The following is an 18,877-nucleotide window of genomic DNA, read 5'->3' as shown; positions in this document are numbered from 1 at the left end:
AAAAAATCTCTACCGAAATAGTCCGGCAAGTTAAAGTGACAGGGCCAAAACATTGTCATAGGATATTTAGACCTATGAAAAAAATCGAGTTGTACAGATAGAGTAATCTTTCAGAACATTAGCAAGGAACACTTATGTTGTACCCATGCCTAACTCAACATTTATACGTTTAACAGTATTACTATTTGAAGATTTATATGCGATATTGGACTCAGATATTAGCGTATATTTCTAGAAAGTCAAATGTTTTGATTTCAATTTTAGCTCATCGCACAAAACATTTTACATTTAATTTTCTCAACACTTATATAAAAACTCATAATACTAAATACTGAATTAACCTGATATTAATTACTTATAATAAAGCATAAAAATCCTATGACACGTATCTTATTACAGATTACAATTGAAACATTTCTATCTCTCTCTTTCTCGCTCTCTCTCTCTCTCTCTCTCTCTATATATATATATATATATATGTATATATATATATATATATATATATATATATATATAACATTTATTTTTTGGTGTATAGATATTTATATTAGAACCTCTTTTCTATTCAGTTGAAAAAATACAACTTTTATTCACTGGTATATTTTGTTAAACATTCATTTTATGTCATTCCTTATTTTTTTCGGTTTACTGATGTGATGATTATCTTTACTTAATTTTACGCGTAAATATATTCAAAGAACTATTCTACATGAATTATACTTCCGTTTTATTTGCGAAAAAGGATTATAGTAAAGATTTTTCTATATGTATGTATGTGTGCGATTTTATATTTGTATAAACGTGAAAATTTAAAAAAAGAATAGATTTTTCCAGGTGAAAGTCGATCAACGCAATTACGAATATGCATGCGTAACGTAATTATTTTTGGTTAATACTTACATTTTTGTCTTTTTAAAAGTAAGTCTTAAGCAAAACGTGTCGTAGTCTATTCATGGTGGTGGCGCACGAGTCATTTATTTTAACTGATTTAATCATTTCTATATAATAAGTTGAATATTATATTATAATTACGAAATCTGCATTGATCACACTATTATATTAAATGTATTTTATCGGCTTGCTAGTACGTAATATAATAGATCACTCTGCTAGAATCACTTTTTGAAAAATATATCTTAACTTATATATATATATATACATTTATAATTATATATATATATATATATATATATATATATATATATCAGCTAAAATTATTGCTGAAAATTTTAGTACCAGCTCCTCCCTTCTGATAATGAAGAGTTTGTAAAACAATGTGGTTTACTGACATCCTATACAATACCTCTAAAAAGTAACATTTATCAGTAGAACACTTTTCCTTCACGGCTTTATCCTTATTCTCATATCAATCAAGTAAAACGCCTCCCGATTTCGCATTGAATCAGTAACACATTATCGAATAGAATAGACTCATAAGCATGTAAAGTCTGATTTTATTAAACCCTTTCTATAAAGAAGTACGACATCATATATATGTTTAGCATAGGCTTATATATTTTTTTATTTCAACCAATACAGGACGACTTTTTTTACAGGAAGATTAACTAACTGAGTATTGTGCCGCACACGTGTATATTTTCGCGATGCTTTATTTTTAAATAAACATAAGAATGAGTGTGTAGATCTGAAGAATGTTTATAAATTGACGAGCTTTAATTATACATGGAATTTTTTAAAGCAACAAATGCGATGAAATTTAGATCAATACATGAACAACACTTTTAAAACGAGCTTCAAATAAAATCGTTTTCCAAAGAAATAATTATTTAGGAGCAACTAACTAATACTTTTATACGTTGAAAGTTTCTAAGCATTTTTTTGTGCTTATAATAAAATATATTCAATTTACATTGACCCAACTCTCGCTTGCTTGCGCTTAATCAGAAGTGCGTAATTCTCTGATTACTTCATCTCTGACGATTTTCATAAAGAGAAAATACTATATCGTTAAAATATATCATAGATACATCTTACTTTGTTTACACAAATAATGGCCCTACTATTGCGGCTTAGATAGACATTGATTTAGGTAAGGATGTTAGTGAATAATGCAGCAATAATTTGGAGAATTCGGGAAATGTATAGATATATCTCTAAAATATGTTCCGATAACTACTACTATACCCTTAAATGTTGTTACTATAAAAGTATGTGTAATTACTTTTCGGTGGTATATTATAGATGAAGTATAAGAGCGTTTTTATTGGTACACTAATTAATGTTTTTTCTTTGAAAATAACAAATGTATTGATATTTTACTTGCGCATAATGTTCTTTTCTATCTACGTTCTTATCGAGACTCTATTTGGAGGAGTCAGACCAGACCTTCCCACCTGTTGGCTAACGTAGTCAATGCTTACCCCCTGTTACGCTTAAATAATTCTAAATAAGCGATCAAGTATAAAATGTTTGTATTAAACCAGAGAATAATTACTGCTTATAAAGGGAGCTCATTATTCACGCAAGAAAATGAAATAGCAACCCCTTCATACCAAATTCAAAATAGCATAGGTAGTGATTACACTCAAACTAAAATAATTTCATTCTAATGAATATTTAAACTGGTAGAAAACAATACCGGTAAAATTCTCGATTACGGAAGCTCAGAACTGCATAGAATAAGAGGCTATCAATTCAGCAGAGTAACTATACACAGCTTTTTGTCGTAATTAACTACCTTCCGAATAGCATGCATTGTGAAAGCAAGATAGACGATAACCCGACATAATCGAGCACACAGTATTTGTAATGCGTAAAAGACTACGGCAGTTATTGGACATAGATACAAACAATGCATTGGGCGTACCCCTCTCCCGAGAAATTGTTTCATGTCACCAACATCCAGAGTATTTACGCCTCCTATAAATTTGTCATTCTCAAATATGATAACACAGGACTTTTCAAGTATTTGCATAACATTTATAACGTAATATTTTTGTAGTCTTTTGTTATATAAAAACGTTGTTAGAGAAGTATTGTCTATCTTTGTATCTCGAACGGAAGGAGTTTTTGAATATATTCAACACTGGTAATTGCTAAACTATCACGACTATGGGGCCTTCTATTAAGTTTTGGAGAAGAATACAAGATATTGTTCCATTGTAGCCATTTTGAAGAAAAATGAACAAATTGTTGCATTGTTCTCCGTGACAATACTACGTTCAGAGTAGCAGCATTGCTACGTTTCTCCGTATTTTAAAAAAATGTTATGCATCGTACTCAAGCAATCAGGTTAATCTCATGTTCCTTGTTTTCTTTAATAAAATTGATAATATTTTCTGACTTTATGCATATTAATGCGATTCACTAGTTAATCTGTTTTTCCTCTTTCAATATACATTGGTTCATGCAAAACAGGGATACTATCGTAATTTTCGTTACTCTCCCTCGAAAACTAGATTACAATTCTTAATTTCCATCTTCTTATTGGCCTGTATATTATTATTATTATTAGTAGTAGTAGTAGTAGTAGTAGTAGTAGTATCATCATCATCATCTTCATCATCATCTGCACTTATTAAAATTTCACACACAAATCATTATGAATTATTACTCCACTGCAAATACACAGTGATGTTACTTACAGTCGGTCTTACAACAAGTCTCCCCAGATTTAAAGAACGCTCTATTGTTTCCTAAGCTCTGCATATGTGTATTCAAAGTGTTTCTTTAATATTACATGCGTTTTTAATAGTGCTAGTTATTGTGACTTCTAAGCCACCTCCGTGATTCAAATCTTTTGTATTACTTTTGGAGTCGTTTTCGAGATTGTTGCTGTTCGGCTGATTATTGATGTTGTAGTGACTTTCTTTATCGTCTTTACTCATTTCAATTATCTGACCTCTAGAGTGTATTTGCTTCATTTTCACCGTGTTATTTACCCCATGGTAGGGCGAATTCTACGATCTGGGAGAACCTTCTCTTTTTGTTTATTATTATTACAGCCGGTCTCCTTGCTTGGTGTGTTTTACTCGTTTTAGATATATGTAAAAAATGGCTTATGATTTCCGCTTTGAAGAACTACTACTGTTTCGTGTTGGTAGTTTTTGTGAAAACAGCTCAAGATGTCTTTTTTTTTTTGCATCGTTATGACTTTACTACTTTAACGTCTTATCCATGACTGTTCTTATATTTTCTATACTTGTTTACGCCATTTTATTAATCTGTGGTGTAAAGTGCGTTTTTTATTGGTAAGATTGTGTAGCCGTTGTGTTTTTGTGTCGTGTTGAATTTTACTTTGATAAAGTTGAGTCCTATCGCATTATATAATGCAGCTATTATTAGTGGTTCAGTTTATGTTCATGTGTGTGTTTTATTTTGTCAGGTCAAAGAGTTTTCGCGGATTTCATTTTTTGTAAATATTTATGAATTATCTGCGTAGCTGCTTTATTTCATACTTCGAATTGTCCATCTTATACTTAGCGCCCACGTTCCCTCAAAATGGTAGGGTCTACAGTGTCTTACGATGTGATGGTAAGCCTTCCTGTATCCTGAGTTATGTACTTTTCTGAGACATTTCTCTTGTCATTCACACATTCTTTTGCAAGTACCAGGAATCTAAGACATCAGAAAATGGCAGTCAATAACGTTCTCGGCCTGAAGTATGTCTAATCTAACCAATTATCTATATACGGAAGAATCAGCAACATGTGGGCCGACCGTATTGCATAAATAGGGTAATGCCAAAGCCATTGTAGTCTGATTAACAAAAATCAGATATAATACAATATTGCCTTTTTTTTTGGGGGGGGGGAGACATATGTTGGGGATATATAGAACGGGAAGCCATGGGACACTGACCTATTTCACTGGATAAAACACGTTTGAGGCACTAATCTCTCTCTCATGGCTCTTTGAGTAAGTCCGATAAACAGTAAAAGAAAATCAGTCCAAAGCAGTTCTTGAGGCAAAACAAAATTTGAAAAAAATCAAACCATATCTATTGCTCGATGTTTTTCATGGGAAGTCGCATTTATCAGTTCAGGTGGCGAGGAATTAATTCGTTTAATCTCCTTCGGATGTAAATATTACTCCATCTTTCTCTCCCTCATTTTTTCGTCGGTTGTTCATCATTCAGATATTAAGTCGAATTTCTCTCGATTACATAAGTTGCTGTTCCGTTTCAAGCATTGCATCACAACGCGTGAAGTGTTTTCCCTACTTTTAATTCTCGCACGTGAGCGAATTTTACAGTGACAGCGGAAAAACAGCCAATGTCGTTGTCAATCAAGCAAATACATGTCGTTGATTGGCTAACCCAAGAGATATGTGTTAATCCTCATTTTCGCGTACGGGACGAGACTGTTTTGTATTATGGCGACGCTGTTTTGCGGGTCACTAAGCGTTGAAACGTAACATTAATAATAAGTTGACTGTTTTATTTTTGCTATGATAGCTCTATTGTTCCGGAATATTATACAAGTGGTACTAGTTATGTGTTTATGCATTTACTGAAAATATTAAGTAGAAGTGGATAAAAATCATGATTGGTCCGAACTACATCGAGGACTAATAAAACTCGCCCAGTAAATCTCCCCTGAAAACAACCGACATGGATGTGTTGAAATACGGAATGGGGGCATTGATAGCGCATTAAATAATGTGATTTTAGACTTCATAAATCCTATTTTATTGTAGTAAGAAAACGGAAAAATTATACTCAATGGAAAACTAGAGAAATTTTGAACACATGAATGTAGTTCTAGATATGTACGCAGTCAGCTGTTGTTCGACCTTTTATAATTATTATTTACTGTCGTCATTGACGCAGTTATTTCCAATTAAGTTTAGACGTTTTGGCGCATAAAAATGCTGGTATTTTCTAATGCTTACACATGATGTAGAAATCAAGTTACACTTCTCTTAAGATACTTATTTATTTTAATGAATAAATAACACCCTGATAGTGGCTGCACGTTTTATCCAGCGTTCATTCAAATACAAGCAAATTTAATATTGAAATGAAATTGATATGAATATATAAATTATATAAAAATACATATTTTTTAAACATTATAAGCACATGTGATGTTATATTCTTTTATATTGTGTATGCGTCTACACAATGAGAACTCTTTAGATCGTTTACTATTGGTCCGTGAAATATAAAGGATCTGAATTAATCTACTTCCATTAATTGTTAATCATAACCCAAGGTAATATTACCACTTTTGTCTATAAGCAAACACTGGCCGTGAGATAATATGAAGTAGTAACGGTAGAGGGGCTTGACAGGTTATCATTGTATATATTGCCAATAACATTGAAGATCATGACAAGGCATTACAGGCTTGCTTATTACAAATGGTATAGCATTACATTTTATGAAAAACATCCAAGTAGTCCATTTCCTGACGGAAACATGTATGTTATTTCTTCGAATGTTTACTGGAATGTGCATCAAGAAAATGTGCCTTTGAGAATATTCCATAAAATAACAGATGATCATATTCCCTTTATTATTTTTTGTCTGTTTAAGCATTTTCGGGGGAGTATTTTCCTGACAGTTCTATGTTTCTTGGGAATATTTACATGGATACTCTTCTCGAGGTATGCTATCTGCTGTATGTTATTGCTTATGACAAGTCAAGCCTTTCCATTGTCCAAGTGATTGAATGCATTAGCATGGCCCAGTGGCATAAGATTTAAGGCATGTAAATTGAATGCCGGTCTGACCTGTCAACTTCTTCAGGGCTAGAGATGCCATGCGGGATAAGTGATTTTACATGCGGTACGCGTACTTAGACGCTGATAAAAACAACTCGCGAATAGATTATTACAGTTATTTAGTAAGCAAGACAAAATGCATAGTACCGTCCTACGTAATGTATTCGTATTTGTGTCATCGTGTTGTCTAATAATAATAATAATAATAATTATAATAATAATAATAATAATAATAATAATAATAATAATAATAATTGTTGTGGTTGCAATATTGAACAATAATTAGTAAGGAAATACAATGAAGACGTAAACAACAAGATAACGCAATAATAAGTGCATTAAAGAAAAGGTATATTTACAATATGTACAAATGACGGTGTCGAGTCAGAGAGTCTTGGTGGGAGGACATGTACGCTCTTCGGCGTCACTTCCGGTGGAATTTGAGTAAGACACACCAAGGCCAACCTAGGCTTGCCATTTATAGTGTTATGTTATTCGCATATGCAAATAAGTGGTTGCCACCACAACACCCCCTCCCAAGATTTGAAGTCACACAGATTTCAATATCTTTTTCTTTTTGGGTGTACCATTAATGATTCATTCACATTTCTTTTCGTATACGGTGGGGACTGCCTACTCGCTGTGTTCTATTTTTGATAGAATTCCCGCCTGTTCCAATCTATTTAATTCTTTATCAATCTTTTCCAACCCAGCGAACGAAACATTTCGCTTTTTTCTAAAAATTGGGCTGGCGTTTTATTTAAGTTCAACCGAGGCCTTGAATTTATTGCAGCGACCTAAGTTAGTCGTGAATGCCTCAGGAAATAATTCTTTTTAAATCGTCTTTTATATTTACTGTTGTTGGAGAAGAACATTCTAATTTTTTACAGAATGTATTGATTGGCTTATCCCATAGTCCGAATTTCTCAATTAAATCTATTCCAAACAGATTTTCACTATTTTTTAGTACGAATATTTTTAATTTCTTCGAAATCCATTTCAATTTTATCGGGAGGGCAACTTCTCCTTCAAATTTTATACCACCACCAGTTACCGTCCGGGCTGCTTTACTAGTTTTTATCATGGCCGGTTTTCCCAAAATTTTTCCAAGTATTCAGGTTTATTATAGAAACATCGGAGCCGGAGTCGAGTTGTAACTTTATTGATGTTTTAAATATTTCCACTTTTACGTATTTCCGCCGATCTTTGTCTAAATTTGTATTTGATTTTGTTTGCTGTACTCTCTTTCTGGTGCAATCTTTATATCTGCTGCAATCGCTTTTGTGTCCCACCTTCTTACAAATGTAACATTTTTTCTTCTTATAAGGACAATCTGATTCCCAATGCTTTTCTGCACATCTCTTACAGTTATATCTAGGAAGAGGCTTGCTATATTGTGTACTATATTTATGGTTATTATCTTTGGAATATCCCGTTCCATTACTTTTCTTTGTAAAGTTCTTGGTTGGTGCGTATGGTTTTCTAACTTTTCTTACATATGCCACTCCGGATTCTTCTATATTTTTTCATCCTTTTTTAGTGTAATGGCCCTTTCACAGTCCTCTGCTAGTTTCTGGAGGGTTAAATCTTGCTCAGATTCCAGCTTAGACACACTCGTCTGCGTATTTCCGCATTTTTCGTGGAAACTAACCCTTGAGCGAAGATTAGACATTTAAAATCTTCTATCGTTAGTTCTGCAAGCTTAAAATAATAGCAGTTTTTCTTGACAACTGATGCGTATGTCAAATAATCTTGGTTGTCCATCTTTCTTAGATTCATGCACAGCCATCTTTTATGAAAAAGAGATATATTTGGATTAAATAATTCTTTTAGTAATTTTACAGCTTCCGCGAACTCTAATTCCGCAGTTTTTTTAGGTAATATGTACTCTACGAATTTGCTGTGTTCTGATGTACCCAATTTTCTGAGTAAGAGGCTCACTTTCTGACTATTTGGCCAATTTTTACAGTCCAGTTGAAAAACATCCTCGTATCTTGTGTAGTATGCTTCAAAATTCTTCTCTTCCTCAGGCACATAATTAAATGTGTCCATGCTATTAAAAATAGTTGTATGGGAGAAATTAACACTATCGACATTTTCTCGATTACTCTTTAGTAGTTCCAGTGTTTTAGCAAAACGTTCCTCTTGGCTTTCTTCATGTTCCAATTGCAGTTTTTTTCTGCTTTAATGACGCCATTTTCTGCTTTTCTTCTTGTTCCTGCTGCCATTTCAATAATCTGTCCTCTCTTTTTTCCTCGCGGTCAGCCTGTACCTGTATTTGTGTTTGCAAACGCTCGTTTTGTATAGCTTGTGCTTGTAAAAATTGCATGAACATTTTTGATAAGTCTTCCATGTTTTTGTTTTTGTTTTTTTTAGTGTGTAGTTAAAAAAATATTGTACCATGTACCATATACACCGGTTTGGGTTACAACAAAAAAGCAAGTGGCTGTAAGCTCCTGTTTTCAATAATAATATCGCTGCTTGCAATAATATATTCGGTTTGCGAGTCACGCTGCAAAAAAAAAATAAAACAGATTTATCTGGAATCACGAAATGGAATTGACTTTCCGTTTTTAGGCACTTACTAATAAGTAACTCTTTCCACAAAATAAAAGTTTGGTTTTTTTTTTCGAGTCACAATTGAATAAATGTATGCAGTACATTTAGTTATTTGAGTTTTTTTTACTCTAGTATTTTAGTAATTAAAATACCTCTTAAATTGAGATTACCTTTTTTCCGTGACGTTTTACTGTATTATCCGTTATTCAGTGACAACTTCAAGAAAAAAAATCCTTTCCTTGAATTTTAGTTTTAGCTGTGGCATTTCCTTTTAGTACCGACGTCAACCAAAACATTAATTAAAAAGACCTTTAGTTGTTGTTTTGTTTACGGAGAACAGTAATTAGAATCCACTGGTGAACTTTTTTCGTAGGTTACTTCCTTGCTCTTCGTAATACGGGTCTGACATGTAGTTTTTTCGACAGAACAAAGTTCGCTTTTCGTTTGCAAGTTTATCCTTTAGTAAGATTTGTCGTGTAGCGACTAACAAAAATTCACTTTTACATTCGTTTGCAAGTCGGATTCCCAGAAAACGGCGTAAATTGTCGCTTTTGCGACGTTCGAGTTTTTTTTTCACTTGAGTTGAAACTTCTCTTTAGCGTAAAATCCGTTTGCTCGTCAACACTTTGCATTCCTTAGAAAAATGGTCAACCATTGCGTTGTATTTTTTTAAGTAGTTCTTCGTCAAACTGTTATATTTGACGCTTCATATCTCGTCGCCAACTGTTGTGGTTGCAAGGCTGAATAATAATTAGTAAGGAAATACAATGAAGACGCACACAACAAGATAACCCAATATTAAGTCTATTAAAGAAAAGGTATATTTACAATATGTACAAATGACGGTGTCGAGTCAGAGAGTCTTGGTGGGAGGACATGTTCGCTCTTCGGCGTCACTTCCGGTGGCATTTGTGTAAGGCACACCAAGGCCAACCTAGGCTTGCCATTTATAGTGTTATGTTATTCGCATATGCAAATAAGTGGTTGCAACCACAACAACAACAACAATAATAATAATAATAATAATAATAATAATAATAATAATAATAATAATAATATAAAAAATAAGAAGAAGAAGAAGAAAAAGAAGAGGAAGAAGAAGGAACAACAAAAGAGTTTAGTTTGCACCCAACGAAAGAGTTGACAAGATTCGTTGAATATGAGAAGACTGAAGAGAGAATCAATTTCCAGATCTCAACTTGGTGAGCACGAAAATGAACAGGGAATCTGGGAAAGTTTTTTTTTTCACCCAAGTTAAAGATAATTCCATAATTTGCTACAGATAAAAAAACAATGGTACGCTCCTGTTCCGATAACACAAATTCATGTGTACATGTTATCGATAAGATAAGAGAGTTCTAGTTATCTGGGGAGACTCCTTAGAACACCAAAAGATCTTTTAAAGATAATCTTTGATTATTGTGCTGGGTGCCACTCAAATTCCAGTATAAACCAATGGCAACTGTCAACGAGAAATCAATGGTAAGCGGTTGTTGCGATGATGCAAATCCATTTGCAAATGATATCGAAGGAGGTGGAGAGAGCTGGACGTCTGGGGAGACTTGTTGTCACTCAGCTTCCAGAGAACGCCACAGGTTTCCAATCAGATCGTTTGTTGACTTGTGTGAAAGCTCCATGTGAGCCCATAATAATAATAACAATAATAATAATAATACAAATAATAATAATAATAATAATAATAATAATAATAAAAATAATAATAATAATAATAATCAGAAGAGGAAAAGAAAGAAATAATGATGATATGAAAAAAAAATGTAGTCAGAAGGTAAACCTGCAAAGAAAAAGTATGAATTCAAACAACTGAATGAAATGGACGGAGTGGGAACAGAAACATTAAAACAGCATTAACGAACATAGAACAAAGTATGCTAGAAAAGGTGACGATATACGAAGAGAGACATTTACAATATAAAGAATGTATTGTGTGCACCAGAAGACTTAATAACAAATCTAATTACGGAAATGCAATATCAAATTTCATGGTATGTGTTAAAAAATTATACAACTGTAGTTGTGACCTCCCCATAAATAAACTCTTTCACTTATTATACAATCTTACTCGGGGTAAGGGTGGCGATCACTGATGGAGTGACAACTTAGTCCGAGTAGAACCGAGAGAAAACTCACTGCGTTGTTTTTTAGATAAAGGTTAATTAATCTAGACAATGCTACTTAAATGTGCATCATATGGAACCGTTTTCTAGAATGTAAGCTCATGTTTGTGACAATTCTAATTTTCCTTGATTCTCTAATATATCTAGTTTCGATTTAAAGCGGTTTTGACTCTTTTCCAAGTTATCTAATTAAGTTTCGCATGACCTTAGTATCAATGTTCAATCTAGGTTCCACTATCGGGTTTTTAGACTAATGCATTTGGACCAGTTCCAATAACACTAACCATTAATTACAATTTGATGGGCTCTTCATATTCTGAACGAAATATTCAGATTTCAAAAAAAGGAATTATTTACTTTCTCGCATTTATATTGTCGATAAAAATTGATTTAAATTCTGATTGATTATGACAGCATTGAAATTAATTAGCATTAAAACAAGTGAAGTTATGTGTTAATAAAGTAAAGCATATTTTTCTATGTCAATAATATAAACTGCTGACAAACAATTCTTGTATTTTTAGATCAACACTTATCGTGAGGTGTATAAGCGGAAGCACCCAAGAAATGTGTACTAGTGTCTTAATCGGGCCCACCTACAAAAAGAAGTTCGTCCAAGATCTAGACCGCGCTGAGGTGGTCCCGAGAGAAACTGCCGAGATTGTTCTGGTAATCTCTCTGGTCGTGTCGACGGAATTGTTCGCACTGTGTCGGGTTCTGTCGACGGACATGCTCGGACTCCAGTCGAGTCGGGTCTAGGAAATTGTTTCAGTCCGGAATGGATCGCTTTAGTGGATACATCTTATGTAGATGAATATGTGTGTATATACGTGGGTACATATACATATTTTTATATCTCTGTGTGTTTATGTGTATAGGTATATGGGTGGATATATATATATATATATATATATATATATATATATACATATACATGCATATATGTCTATATGTGTGTAGGTAGATATGATTCTGCAAGTGTGTATGCATATATATATTTATATATATATATGCATATATATATATTTATATATATATATATATATGTGTGTGTGTGTGTGTGTGTGTGTGTGTGTGTGTGTGTGTGAACATATATATTGTCAATGCAATAAGACTTATGGAAAGAAGTATGGGAAAGTAATTTTTAAAGTATTAGGCCATTTTACTTGCCAGAAAAGAATAAACGGCAGCATTAGACAAATATATATATATATATATATATATATATATATATATATATATATATATATATATATATATATATATGTAGACCATACTTTCCATCATCAATCATCAGTAACTTCAACAATTGTTAAATTCCTTAAAAATCAGCTTGCGGTATCTGTTTTTTTTTTCAAATATATGAATGATTCGTTTATTTTGTAGTCAAACATTTCGGGTTCATTAGCTTTTTCATGGGGATAGACACCTATTTTCTAATAGACAATCTTTGGAGAATGCAAACACATGTCCGGTTGATTCTTCTGGTGAAGAACTTGTGTTTAAATTTCCACCAGTTATAATGCAGATACAACAGCTCTCTAACTTTTGTGTTGCTTATAATATCTTAAGCCAGTATATCGCACAATATGTCCGTCATGCCAAGTTCATAAAATTCCTACTGTTTCAAAACACAAATAGCTATCATATACATTTTCTTAAAATAAATCTTTCATCCAACAACTATCACCCTAAAAAGAAAAGTATATTTGAGCAGTTAAATATATATATATCTTTAAATAATAAATGAAAAATAATATTTATTTTTTAAATTTCATTTAATGTAAATAAAATACATTGAGAACCGCTATAAACAATCACGTGGTAAGTGTTTATTGGTGTAAACCTATGTTCATTTTGTTGTGACGTTATATTTCTATTCTTCTTAGAATCAAAAATACGATTTACTCGAAAATGGACTATGCATATTGAAGACACATGAACATTCAAATATAGCCAGCTCCAAATTATATGAAAATGCATCGATTATTTATAATACTTTAGCAAAGTTGTATTTTCTTTACAAAGGACTTGGGGACACACGTGGATAAGGTTTAATGCGTGTGCATTTATAAGGGAGAAACTGTCAGGAATTGTTGATAGTGGAAATTTGGTAAATTGGAATAGTTAATTGTTCCTCGAGAATTTGTTTACGTTGGACTTGAAGACAACCTTATTGTATTCAGTTGGAAACCAGGAAAAAAGAACGGAGTCCGACAGGCGTTCTATTCTAAGAAAGAAGCTATAGTCATACAATCTACTTTTAGATTTAGACACAGATAAAGAGTGGGGGAATTCGTAATATAGTTTACAGCTAAACGAATGTTGTTTGTGAAAGTCTGCCCAGAGCTACGATAGATTGGAACCCAGACACGAGCACTTGTCATGAAAATAACAACAAAGCCCCACGACATCTCTTCTTTGCGAAGGAGGTTATATCGAACAGATTAGGGCATCCCCCACTGGGATACAATTCCTTTTTAAACCCTGTCGTCAGGATCTGCTGCTTCTGGTAGTCCTGCCTAGACGTTGCAACAGTACTCCATCCTTAGATGCACTTGGCTTTATACATGTAGAGGATTGAATCAGCAGTGAGATATCTACTCAGATTTCGGATCAAGAGCAAAGGCACAAACCCAGAAGATTGTCAAAATAGAGAGTGTCCTCAAGATGAGAGCCATTCATTTCAATTGATGCCAGACGAAGATCAGTTTCTTAGATGCATTAAAATTAACCAGCCACCTATTTCTCATTTAACCACGGGCTGAAGGTCAGAGGAGAGAGAATCGGAGAGAACTTGGTCGTTTACGGCCTTTGATGTTCTGCCAAAGATGGTAATGTCGTCAGCATAAACATCTACAAAAGATGTTAGAATGTGATTTTAAAGATAATTAATGTAAATCAGCAAGAGATGATTTTTCTAGACCAGAAAGAGATTTGGAGCCAGGATGGATCCCTGAGACTCCAGCATGAATTCTGTGAGCTTCACATTTTCGCCCATCAAAAACTACTCATATGACTTTATCAGAGAGAAATGATTTAATAATTGAAAATACGTTTAAAGCTACAGTAGACATTTATGCCACATCCTATCAAAAGCCGTTGTTATGTCCAGGGCAATTGCCTTAGAGAGGAAACCTCCATCGAGAGATTCGCGAATCCTCTGAGATATTCTTCTTAACACATCAGATGTAGATCTAGCAAAACGAAAACCATATTGCATGTAAGTGAGGAGGTTATATTTGCCGAGGTGGTTGACAGTTATCTTTTTAACACACATTAGAGCAACTTACTCATGACGCACATGAGACTGACTGGTCTCTATTGAGAGGAAGATAAGCGGTCCCTGAATTTTTACATAAGGGGAATAATAATGCGGTTTAGGAGGGGGTTCGGAAGAAATTATCCTTAATACAACGCTTAAATAGTGTTGTAAGTATAGGGGGCTAGTTTTTGTTTTATATATATATATATATATATATATATATATATATATATATATATATATATATATATACGTTTTCAACATTTCACTCTATTTTCTTTTTTCACGTAAATCTTATCGATTACAAAATTAAGTTCCTAATTTATAAAAGCGTCGTTTTACCCTCCCCCCCCCAAAAAAAATAATAAAGATCTACGGGTTTTTTTGCCGGATGCGTATTTTGGAAAAAAAAACAACATTTTAGAGTGAGGGAGCACTTTCTATATAAATTTAATGTAAAATGAGCACACCCACCTGGCCACCAATCATTTAACGAGACATGTCACCTCTAACATTTTTCCAGTTTGGCGACTTAGTGTGCGCAAAACATGACAAATACAATTTTGAGGGGCTTGGGGTAGGAATGACATTGGACACATAATATAATGATGAATGTTATTAAGTTTTGTGAGACTATTCTCTACTTTCACCTAAACATTTCAAGAATAAACCAACCCAAAAATATGACAAATTCCATTTTTGAAGGGGTTTTCATTAGAAACAAAATGACGAAATATTTTATTGAATTTTTAAGCTGGATTTAATTTTTGGTAGATCTTAATTTTTTGTAGAAGTAAAACGACGCTGAGTCATATAGAATCTTTCATTCTTCGAAGTCAAACTTTTAAAAACAAAATGCCCCCCTAACAAAAAATCGAAAAAGCCATGTTTATAAACGCCATTTTCTAATGATAGTGCGCATATTCCATTCATTACTGTTCCAAATTTAAGCATCCTAGTTTGCTATTTTTTTCTTTTGGCGATCGCACGAGTATTCGTTAATATTTTTATAGGGGGTGGGTATTCTTTCCAGTGTTCAATATCCGGAGAATAGTTTCTTTTCGTTATAGCCTTTCAATCGAAATATTTGGTGGAGAGTGTATCAGGTACTTCTTCTTTTTTGGGGCGATTACATTTACATGTTTTTTATCCGTTCTTTTATTTTTGAAATTGTTGTGGAGATATCCACGTTGCCTATGATTAAAATGATGTGTGTTTCAAACAGAACTTCATATCAACCCAGGCAACTCCGGGTACCCTCGCTAGTATATATATATATATATATATATGTATATATATATATATATATATATATATATATGAATTTCCTTCAATGTTTGCAGTGAATGGCCTTAAAACATGTATAGTTGATATCGTTTAAACACCGACTGTATTGACTGTATTGCTGTTTTTACTTTTTTTGTTCTATAATAATGTTGCAATTATTTCTAAAGAAACTCGTATATTTGTTTAAAATGACACTGTCAATTTTTGTTTATTTGTGATTGATAGCATATCCATTTTTTTTCAAAGTTTTGTTTTGGGTTCGTTCTCATATTTATATGCACTGTTGGCTCAATTAATTGGCTCATATGTACCATTTTTTTAAGTCGATATTACCTGATGAATAACATTAAACATCCAAATCGTTTTTATTCACTGAGTTTAGTTATTATAAAGTTATCTTGTGAGAAAAACACTCGATTCGCTTATGATTAAGCATATATTATGTGTTTTCATCCATGACGAAAACGGTACATTGAAAGAGCTCTAATGTTGGATAGAACACCCAATCATACTTCCTATTTTACGATAGAAAATATAATGACAAAACGCTATATAATTTCACTATTTATCCGTACTTTTTCCGAAACATTTTTGTCAAATGTTATATGTAAGTAGGTAGACAGCATCGCGGGATTCTAAGATAGTCAATTGAAAAATAAAAACATTGCGTAAATAGTAGTTCGTCTCTTTGACTTTTAGTAGGTATATGCAGAGTTGAATGTTTATGCGTAATTAATATTAAAAGAAGAAAGGCTTATGTAAAATCAATAATAAATAATACACGTCATGATGGAATGGGAAAAACTTGGTAACCATAATGGATTTATGAGTCTAGTATTGTGGTATACCTTTTATATATGTATATATATATATATATATATATATATATATATATATATATATATTTGCTTTTATACAGAATTAATATAGTTATTGAAATGCTCTCCAATTTCGGTTTATGTATATTTTTTCCAGAACGTTACTTACTTCAATTAATTGTGTTTTTTTTCCGTTTCCAGGTTTTGGATTCGACGAAGCAAATTCTTAATACTTGCTGTTCTATATTCGACTATTATTATTTATTGTTTCCATGCTGTATTTATTTATTGTATTTCTATTTTAATGCATATATAGGTTACTCAGTTTTTGTTGTTTTCTTTCTGCGTGTTTTTTCTTTAAATTGTTTTCGTGCCCTCTTTTTCTTTCTTGAGTTTATTAATAATGTGTTTTGTTATATCTGGTTTTTTTGTCTTCTACAACGTTGCTTCTTTTTTTTTGTTTGATTTTCCTGTCTTTTTCTATATTTGCCTCACTTTTATGGAGATGTGAGTTTAATGGATATAAACATAAACTATAGATTAATACGGTTTATTCGAGTCGAATTCCATATTTTATTTCAATAATATATTAAATCTAATCTGAAAGCCACGCACAAAGTGCAGCAATGGCTATCATACAACATTCTTTTTAACTACAATATGCATTTGTCTATCGGAAAATTCACAATATCGGTTAATAAGCCTAATAATATAAGGTAAATATTATTGCTATTATTTCACTTTCTTAAACAGAGAAGGCCATGATGTCGGCAGACTTCTTACATCGCTGTGGAATTTCGAAAGATAAGACCGCGACGAGAACAATGAGTGCTTGGTCACTCTCTGAAATCCCAATGCAATAAATGATAAATACAACATGCTCTCATTTATTGCAAAAAAAAATAAAATAAAATAAAACTGACAAAAGCGGACACAAGATGTACAAATTATGAGTTTTCATTACAAAAGACAATTAAAACCATTTCCCATTTTTTTTGCATAACAATCTATCCAACACGTGCTTGCCGAGATTTTTACGAGGGCGACCATATTGCCAATAAGCAGAGATCCACCCTTTTTAAGATATAAGTCATTCGTGAACTGAGACTATGCTCATCATTTTTCTTACTGGGGCAGCCTACTAAGGATTCGAAACGAGATTTTAAGAGACCGCATTTATTTGTGTGAAACATAATGTATATATCAAACGAGCAACCATCATTCAATTGCGAAATGACAGACAACATTTGTTACATGAAAGGGGCGTCCCATTATCATGTAAGTATGAAAACATACTATATAAGTGAGAATGATATGAGGATAAGGCTAGAATTGAACCCTGTAGGCAAGTGTTAAAGATAAAAGAGAATGGCCTGTTAACAATGAAGTATATTGTTAATTCTATTAGAAAGAGTTACATATTGTTTATCTCAGAAAAATAGTCTATTGTCCATTCTTTTAGAAATCTGGATATTACATATGTCAGCTAATTGAATGCACAATGCGAGTTAAAATAAAATGTTTAAAAATAGGTTAGACATAGAATTGAGGATTCTTTTGTTTGCCTAAAGGGTGTTTGGACAAACATATGTAAAGTCACGTTAAAATTAGTCACGTTTGAAAACCACACTTCTGGCGCAAAAAAAACAAAACAAAGGAGATTTATCAATATAGGGTTTTGTGAGTTCGGAGGTAGAGTTCAGTTTTATACAGAGTGGAGACTCAAGAGTTGCTGAGAGATAGTCAGATCGAGAGGAGAGCCCCTTAGAAGCGAAGGATAGAAAATGTGAACATGTAGATTCAAGTTTGAATTCCTGACGTCACCGATCGGTCGACTGAAGAATAAAGAAACCAGCTATGCTTTACCTGTTGTCTCGTGTTGGCATTACTCCCAACTGGAAAAGGTAAATGTGTGCATTATAATTTTTTAACGGATTTGTCTAACCCCTTTCCAAGTATTATCTGTCGTCTCCACCATCATAAGTTTAGTATCTCCTCCCGTCCCCTGCGTTTAGAACGTGCATCATATCTCCCAGTCCATATTAATATGAAACCTCTAAGTGTTGTCACACTCGTCGTCATGATGTTATATATATATATATATATATATATATATATATATA

The sequence above is a fragment of the Euprymna scolopes genome, chromosome 17, assembly GCF_053919585.1.
Source record: "Euprymna scolopes isolate OS-2025 chromosome 17, ASM5391958v1, whole genome shotgun sequence".
In the NCBI taxonomy this organism is placed as follows: domain Eukaryota; kingdom Metazoa; phylum Mollusca; class Cephalopoda; order Sepiida; family Sepiolidae; genus Euprymna; species Euprymna scolopes.
The sequence above is the reverse complement of the archived record's forward strand: the minus strand, read 5'-3'. Positions refer to the sequence as shown.